General features: G+C 49.7%; 1 long non-coding RNA gene across 1 annotated transcript; it reads right to left on the bottom strand.

The window, feature by feature from the left end:
- Positions 1-5,013: 5,013 nt before the first annotated feature.
- On the bottom strand, positions 5,014-8,757 carry LOC117869723. The gene is made up of 2 exons (XR_004643845.1): positions 8,566-8,757; positions 5,014-5,321 (listed from the first exon to the last, which is right to left on the bottom strand). It is a non-coding gene; the product is annotated as an uncharacterized LOC117869723 (long non-coding RNA).
- Between the last annotated feature and the right edge of the window lie 416 nt (positions 8,758-9,173).

The raw sequence follows: 9,173 nt of genomic DNA, 5'->3' as shown, positions 1-9,173 counted from the left end.
CGGTGTAGACATTCTGGCATGGGCTGGAGCCTGGGCTCTGGGACCCTCCCCCCCACGGGAACCAAGACCCCGAATATCTATACTGTAATTTGGTAGCCCCATGAACCCGCATCAGCTGAGAAGGGCCAGACGTGCGTGATCTGTTACAGTGTAGACATACCCAAAGAGACAAACAAAGGGATCCCAGATCTTCCTCTTTGCAGATGTTCGAATGTTTGGACTATAATCTGAAGCATTAGCAAAACAACTAAATTGCTACACTGTTTGAATTGAGGCCAATGACCCCTCAGATATTGACTAATTTCTAGTAAACTCTGTAAATATCCCACATGCTGCCAAGTCCTGATTAGCCAACACGCCCCTGCTTGGACCCTCCCCCGCCTTGCCAAACAACTACAAAAGACATTTCTCCAGTTGAATCCCAGAGATACTGAGTTCTTTAGAACCCCGGAGAAGGAAATAACTTATTTTCGCTGGCCTGGTAAATTACCACTGGCCTGTGAAGGACTAGACATTGTACAATAGCTAACGTGTGCACAACCTACAGGATAAGAGTTAACTCAAGGGGTGACAGCTCGGAGTGCTCTTGGTTTTGCTTCTCCCATTGTTTGGATCTAGATTGGATCTAGAAACCCTGGTCTTGCTTAGTGTCAACGGGAGTTTAGCTAGTGAGTCCTGCAGAACTAGAGCCTGGCAATTGCTCTTGGTACAAAGGAAAGAAGCAGAGACAGAGAGAGGGAGGCAGGACAAATCTCTCTTTTGCTGCTTCCCAGAGGTAAATTGAAAGCACTGAGGGGCTGAAGATAAGAGATTTGGGTTTGTTCTCCGACGTTCCAGTACCTGCTGTTGTTTAGTGGCTGGAGGAACATCATTGCTTCACTGGAGCTGAAGCATGGTCCATATGTTCTAGAGGTGCAGCCCATTGCATCATGAGTTCTGTTGAAAAGTCAAAATTTCTAAGTCCTCTTAAATCACCTAGCTGAGTCAGATTCCTTTGAAATGTGGTGTGTCTCAGGAGAGTGCAGAGTAGGGTTGGGATACAAATTTGGGGTCCGTTCAGCTAGTGGTTGTGGAGATAAAAGCCCTCGAAAAAATCACTGTGACGGGTTAGATCACAGAAACCCCCCTGGAAGCTGCCACCTGATGTGCCAAGACTACTTCTGCCCCTGCTTTCCCTCTGCCGGCCTGGGAATCCAGCACCTTGTCTTGCTGAGCCAGATACGCCCGTCTGATCCAACACGAACCAAGTGCCCAAAAGCTGCAGACTTAACTGAAAACAGCTTACAGAGGTGTTCCTGTCTTTAACACTCAGATGCCCAACTCCCACTGTGGTCTAAACCCAAATAAATCCGTTATACCCTGTATAAAGCTTATACAGGGTAAACTCATAAATTGTTCGCCCTATATAACATTGATCGAGAGATATGCACAGAAATGTTGGACTTTTCCCTAGTAGGGCCCCTAAGACCAATGGGTGACCTTGGAAAGCTTTTAGCATGCATAAAGTGACTGGATGATTCGTTTTCTCTGCAGTGCTTTTACTATAAGAATAACCGTGCCTTGCTTTGTGAAGGCTGGCTGGTAACTGGCAGATAGCCCCTGGAGAATGACTCACCACAGGTGCTGAGCCCTTGGCAGGCTGGCTTGGGAAATCACAGTGTGGTGCAGAGGGATTGCAGGCTGAAACCCTCGGTCTGAAGGGAGCGAGACACAGGGATCTGCCCAAGAGGTCTCTGATGACGGGGACTCTGAAACATTAAGTGAATGCACTCGAGGAAGTCTATGCACGGGGGGAGTGTCAAAGATGCAGTTAACCTTGAAACTGTGACAAAACCTTCACAAAGAAATGGAGAAGGGCTGTCAATCGGCCTGGGGGCTCTGGCACAGCCCAGGGAGAATATATGTGAGAGACTGGCTATGGGAAGAAGGAGGATCCGGGGAACTACAGGCCAGTCAGTCTCACCTCAGTCCCTGGAAAAATCATGGAACAGGTCCTCAAGGAATCAATTCTGAAGCACTTAGAGAAGAGGAAAGTGATCAGGAACAGTCACATGGATTCACCAAGGGCAAGTCATACCTGGCTAACCTAATTGCCTTCTATGATGAGATAACTGGCTCTGTGGATGAGGGGAAAGCAGTGGACATGTTATTCCTTGACCTTAGCAAAGGTTTTGATATGGTGTCCCACAGTGTTCTTTCCAGCAAGTTAAAGAAGTATGGGCTGGATGAATAGAGCATAAGGTGGATAGAAAGCTGGCTAGATCATCAGGCTCCATGGGTAGTGATCAGTGGCTCCATGTCTAGCTGGCAGCCGGTATCAAGCAGAGTGCCCCAAGGGTCGGTCCTGGGGCCAGTTTTGTTCAATATCTTCATTAATGATCTGGAGGATGGCATGGACTGCATCCTCAGCAAGTTTGCAGATGACACTAAACTGGGAGGAGTGGTAGAGACACTGGAGGATAGGGATAGGATACAGAGGAACCTAGACAAATTAGAGGATTGGGCCAAAAGAAATCTGATAACATTCAACAAGGACAAGTGTAGAGTCCTGCACTAGGAAGGAAGAATCCCATTCACCGTTACAGACTAGGGACCGAATGGCTAGGCAGCAGTTCTGCAGAAAAGGACGTAGGGGTTACAGTGGACGAGAAGCTGGATATGAGTCAACTGTGTGCCCTTGTTGCCAAGAAGGCTAATGGCATTTTGGGCTGTATAAGTAGGAGCATTGCCAGTAGATCGATTACGTGATCATTCCCCTCTATTCGACATTGGTGAGGCCTTGTCTGGAGTACTGTGTCCAGTTTTGGGCCCCACACTACAAGAAGGATGTGGAAAAATTGGAAAGAATCCAGCGGAGGGCAACAAAAATGATTAAGGGGCTAGAGCACATGATTTATGAGGAGAAGCTGAGGGGACTGGGATTGTTTAGTCTGCAGAAGAAAAGAATGAGGGGGGATTTGATAGCTGCTTTCAACTACCTGAAGGGGGATTCCAAAGAGGATGGATCTAGACTGTTCTCAGCGGCAGCAGATGACAGAACATAGAGTAATTGTCTCAAGTTGCAGTGGGGGAGGTTTACGTTGGATATTAGGAAAAACGTTTTCACTAGAAGGGTGGTGAAGCACTGGAATGGGTTACCTAGGGAGGTGGTGGAATCTCCTTCCTTAGAGGTTTTTAAGGCCAGGCTTGACAAAGCCCTGGCTGGGATGATTTAATTGGGGATTGGTCCTGCTTTGAGCAGGGGGTTGGACTAGATGACCTCCTGAGGTCCCTTCCAACCCTGATATTCTATAGTGGTGGGGGTAGGAGGCCCTCTGCACCAGAGGAGAAACCTCTCATACACATGGTGCAATATGTCACTGTGAGCTGTGAATTGGCTGCCGTGTCACACCCGAGAGGCAGCTGCATATCAGCGACAGGCGAGCAGTCCCCTGTATGGGATTGCTGTTACCCAGCTGCCCTGCCCCAGAAATGGCTGCATAGACATATAGATTCCAAGGGCAGAAGGGACCATTGTGATCATCTAATACGACCTCCTGCATAACTCAGGCCAGAGAATTTCCCCAAAATAATTCCTAGAGCAGATCTTTTATCAAAACATCCAGTCTTCATTTAAAAATTGCAAGTGATGGAGAATCCACCATGACTCTGACAGCCATCACCCTCTGGTGTTGCCATGTGATTGTTACCCAACTGCCCCACTCCAGAGAGTGCTGCATCTCAGCACTGGGTGAGCCATCCTTATGTGGTGGTGGTGCTTAGCTGTATCCCAACTGCCCCACCCCAGAGGCAGCTGCATTCTGGCACTGACTGAGTGATTCCTGTGCATTGTTGCTATCAGGCTGTTAGCCAGCTGCTGCACCCCACCCCAGACGTGGCTGCATTTCAGCACTGGGTGTGTGATCTGTGTGCTGCTGCTGGTCCCCCCTGACTTGGAGGTCAAATTGCAACTGGAGCCCTACATGTGAAACGGCCCATATAATCATTCCCCAACTGCCCTCAGCCAGCTAGTTTTCCTGGCCTAGGGCTGGATTGGAACCAGCATCTCCTAGAGGTGAAAGGCCCCATCTCACATTCTCTGCTCCCTTAAACCAGCCAGCCAGTCCCCCCGGGGGCTGGATTGGGACCAGCACCCCTTAGACACAAGAGGCCCCATACCCAACCCCGTCAAAACATTACCCCAAATGACCTACCCCTGGGCACATCAGGCAGAGCGAGAAGCAGGAAACAGCTCCTCCACTTTCCACAGACCCACCTTTTCCCTCTGCAGGGGGGTCAGGCTGACAGCAGCGAGCATGTGCACTCTGGCCCCAGACACAGCGAGGGGTCTCTTTGGCCTCTTTCACAAGGAGTAGACAGTTACCGTAAGTCCATTCATTTTTGAGGAGGAGGATCAATATTAACAGTGTCAGATAACAAGCCCCCATCCCCGGGGCAAGCATGGGATAAAAAGAAATATACACAGCAAATTCTTTACATAGCAGCTGCCAAATTCAATAATCCCTTTGAAAAAGAGCCAGGAGACAACCTCGCCTTTCATCACACTTTACACACAGGCTCAGCAGAATTGGATTTTTATTTTTTTATCATTTTGATGGATAAGATCAATGTTTATTGGTAAACATTTTTAATGGATTTAAATTTGCACACTTGGAAATTCAGAGCGGCAAAGTCAGACAATTCTTTAATGACAGTAGATGCTGAAATTCAAGAAGCTAAAGTTTGATAACCTGTTCAAACATAAACTGACAACATCCTGTCCAAGTTACAAAGTAAATACCGTTAAATCAACAAATCCTGCCTATCTTTTTCCTAATTATTCACTAGACCGCTGGTGACAAGCCTTATTTAAAAGGCGAAATCACTGGAATTTGACTCTAATCAGTTCTCAAGCAGTATTTTTCTTACTTTGCCAGGCTGTAATTCTGATTATCATCTGTGGAAATATTTTTTTGTTGGTGCATGTGTGTATGGTGAAATGGACGATTTCCAGTACTGACTGACAGAAACCTAATCCTTCCAAGCTTGTTTATAAGGTGCAGGGTGTCACAGAGGAAAGCACATCAGGTAGTGGGAATATAAGCAAGTCTGATACACAAGGAAAAGTGAGAGCCTAACATCTACTGTCAAACTGCGAGGAGGCATTCCAGGCTAACTACAGGTCTGGCAGCAGCACTCATCCTAGGTCACGGAACAGCGCACTGCATCCTTCAGTGCACAAGTCTGTCCCAGCTGGCAGGTCACTTTCGCGCAGATGAGGTGCCTCCGGGGAAGCAGGTGACATCCTCCGTGAGGTCGGCAGGAAGAACGGCAGCCATGAACTGAGGGAGAATGAAGCAGACACGTCAAAGGCATACCACAGCAGCTGAGGATCTCAGAGCATTTAACAGAGGCCTTGTGCTAAGGGACTGGATTGGAAGCTGGGAGGTCAGGGTTCAATCCCAAGCTCTGCCACAAAATCCTCATATGACCATGAGTAAGTTACAGCCTGGCTCTGTCCCTCAGTTTCCCCATCAAAAAAGGGGGGGTAATGATCCTTCATCTGTAATAGGGCTGGTCAAAAAGGATAACCAAGAGCCTACTTTGATGCATCTCCCATTGTGGAAGCACCTGCAGCTCCCTGAAGACAAACTAATTTCCCAATGAAACAAGGACCACTTGTCACACTGGCAGCCTTTGAAACATCTCTGCAGGCACCAGGCTCAACCAGACAGGCCAGCACAGGTGAAATTACAGGAGTAGGTGCAGAGTCCATAGTGCCTCTTAGCTGGGCAAGTGAGGGCTTGATTAGAACATAAAAATGGCCATACTGGGTCAGACCAAAGGTCCACCTAGCCCCGTATCCTGTCTGCCGACAGTTGCCAATGCCAAGTACCCAGAGGGAATGAGCAGAACAGGTAATCATCAAGTGATCCATTCCCTGTCGCCCATTCCCAGCTTCTGGCAAACAGAGGCTAGGGACACCATCCCTGCCCAGCCTGGCTAATAGCCACTGATGGACCTATCCTCCATTAATTTATCTAGTTCTTTTTTGAACCCTGTTATAGTCTTGGCCTTCACAACATCCTCTGGCAAAGAGTTACACAGGTTGACTGTGCGTTGTGTGAAGAAATACTTCCTTCTGTTTGTTTTAAACCTGCTGCCTATTAATTTCCTTATTTACCTTCTCCACACCAGTCATGATTTTATAGACCTCTATCATATCCCCCCTTAGTCATCTCTTTTCAGAGCTAAAAAGTCCCAGTCTTATTAATCTCTCCTCATATGGAAGCTGTTCCACACCACTCCACACCAGAGGAGCTGGGGAGCTCCGGCCTAGAAACTCCCCAGGCTGCAGGCCTTGTTATTATTTTGTTGTAGGTTTAGCATTTTAAAATAAGTAAAAGAATGCTATAATTGTTTTTTTTTGATTTTGTATTTTGTTTTTTTATTACGTTTTTTAGTAAGTTATTCCATGCTCGTTTTGATTCCAGCTATTTCATTCCCATTGATAGGTGCCTGTTTTATTTTTAGAGTCATTAATCTGCTTTTCTTTGATATTTCAATAGGGGCGTGTTGCAGCCTCCTGGCGCCCTTGCATCTGTCTCCGGTTCCTCCCTAAAACATTTGGTTCAGCAATGGCCTCCACACTTATTTTTTAACACACATTCCTCATTCACACACAAAACAGAATTAATTTACACAGAACACTTTGAACAGGAACATTAAGTTACCATGCAAAAGAAAAACAATCATGGCATTCTTTTATGTATTTTGAAATGCTAAATCTACAACAAAGTGGTGACCCTTAAAGGTTTGTTACTGCCTTGAAATCAGACCAGACACAAAGAGATTCTGTCTGATGCATCTCTACCAATGGCCCATTAGGCCATTCCTTTTTGCTATTCAAAAAGGGTGGCTGGCAGGATAATACATGCTACATTATTATCTTATTATTTTTTATTTTAAATTATACAAAAATCCTACTGCTGCACCTCTCACACTGTGATGCTGTGGCAAGCTGCAAACCCCTCCAGGTACTGCGCTTTTGCAGACATCCACAGGCAGGGACCCACCCAACTGCGTTACATGAATGCTTTCGCCAGCCACTCGTGAACCAACAATAGAGAGGTTCCAGCCAGTTTCCCACAGTTCCCCAGCCTAGGACTCCAAAGCTGTACCCTCTTGCCCTGGTCAGAAGCCTGACCAGCGGAAGTTTATTACGAGTGATGAGCTGCCAAAAACTTAACAACCGGTTCCCTCCTCACCCCACGAGGGGGTTGTGGCCCGCCCCCCGGGACTCCTGCCCCATCCACCCTCCTTCCCTGTCCCCTGACTGCCCCCCACCGACCCATCCAAACCCTCCTCTCATTCCTGATGGCCCCCTGGGACTCCTGCCCTGTCCAACCACCCCTTCTGTCTGTCCCCTGACTGCCCCTGCAACTCCTGCCCTGACTGCCTCCCACCGCCCCATCCAACCCCTGCTCCTTCCTGACTGCCCCCCCATTCAATCCCCCTGTTCCCTGCCCTCTGACCGCCCTGACCCCTATCCACACCCCTGAAATCCCCTGCCCTCATCCAACACCCTCTCCCTGCTCCCTTACCGCGCTGCCTAGAGGTGGCTGGCGGCGCTACAGCCACGCCGCACAGCTGGAGCCGGGCCAGGTGAGGCCGAGCTCGCAGCCCGCCGCCCAGAGCATGCGCCGGCGGCAGGGTGAGCTGAAGCTGTGGGGGAGGGGGAACAGCAGGGACTAGCCTCCCCAGCTGGGAGCTCAGGGGCCGGGCAGGAGGGTCTCGTGGGCCACCGTAGTGGGTGCCCACCGTGTCCCACCCCTAAAAGCCAGAGGGACCTGCCGGGGGGCGAGGTGGGGAGTCCCAGCAGTGCTTACCTGGGGCGGCTCCCAGGAAGCATCCGGCAGGTCCCTCTGGCTCCTAGTGGCGGGGTAGCATAGCTGGGGGGGGAGCAGGGGGTTACCTGCCACAGCGTGTGGCCCTCCTCGCGCCCCCTGCCCCAGCTCACCTCCTCTCTGTCTCCCTGGGCCTGAGCGTGAAGCCACTGCTTGCTTCTCAGCCCTTCCAGGCTTCCCGCGCAAACAGCTGATTCACGGGAAATGGGGGGAGGAGAAGCAGGGCGGAGCGTTCAGGGGAGGAGGCGAAGCGAAGGTGAGCTGGGGGCGGGGGCGGAGCAGGGAGCTGCCGGAGCTTTACTGGTTGTTAAATTTAAAAGCCCTTTTAGGACCAGTTGTCCCCCACGGGACAACCGGTTCTAAAAGGGCTTCTAAATTTAACAACCAGTTCCTGCGAACCGGTGCGAACCAGCTCCAGCTCACCACTGTTTATTACCCATTCTTCCCCTCAGTGTGGAGAGGACGATGCTTTTTGTTCCTGAACAGATTCCCAAAGCACTTCAAGCAAAACACACTGTTTTAGGTAAAATATAAAACAGATTTATTAACTACAGAAAGAGATTTTAAGTGATTGTAAATAATAAGCATACAGATCAAATTTGGTTACCTAAGAAATAAAAGTAGAATTGCAATCTGTGTTCTATTAACTAGACAGGATTTGAATCAAGCAGTGTCTCACCCTGATGGTGTAGTTCCTAAATACACAAGCTGGGATTCTCCTTTCCAGTCTGGCACCACCTCCCCAGTTCAGTCTTTGTTCTCCAGACGTGTTTCCAGGGGTTGAGCTGTGGGGGGAGCGAGGACAAATGATGATGTCTAGGGCTACCATACGTCCGGTTTTCCCCGGACATGTCTGGCTTTTCGCTCTTTAAATAGCCATCCGGGGGATTTCTAAAAATCTAAAAATGTCCGGGATTTCCCCCTGGTCGGCTATTTATAGACCGAAAAGCGGCGGCCAAGTGCTGCTCGGCAGCCAAAGCCCTTTCTCAGCTCCCCCCATCCCCTGCAGCCTTAGCACACCACCCAGCCCCGCAGCTGTCCACCCCTCCGTCAGCTCACTTCCCTCTCCTCCCCTCCCCTGAACGCTCTGCCCCCCTGCTCCTCCCCATCCCCTGCTTCCCGCGAATCAGATGTTCGCGGGAAGTCTGAAAACAAGCAGGGGCAGGTGGGCAGCAGCAGGTAAGCTGGGGTTGGGGGGGGGACGCGAGGAGAAGGGCTCCGGGGAGGCACGGCACGGCCCAGTCCGGCCCTGGCGAGCGGCTCCCTCCAGCCCTGGCCAAGCGGCTC

The sequence above is a fragment of the Trachemys scripta genome, chromosome 24 (genome assembly GCF_013100865.1).
Source record: "Trachemys scripta elegans isolate TJP31775 chromosome 24, CAS_Tse_1.0, whole genome shotgun sequence".
Classification (NCBI taxonomy): domain Eukaryota; kingdom Metazoa; phylum Chordata; order Testudines; family Emydidae; genus Trachemys; species Trachemys scripta.
Note: the sequence above shows the minus strand (reverse complement) of the source record. Positions and strands in the feature narration are given on the sequence as shown.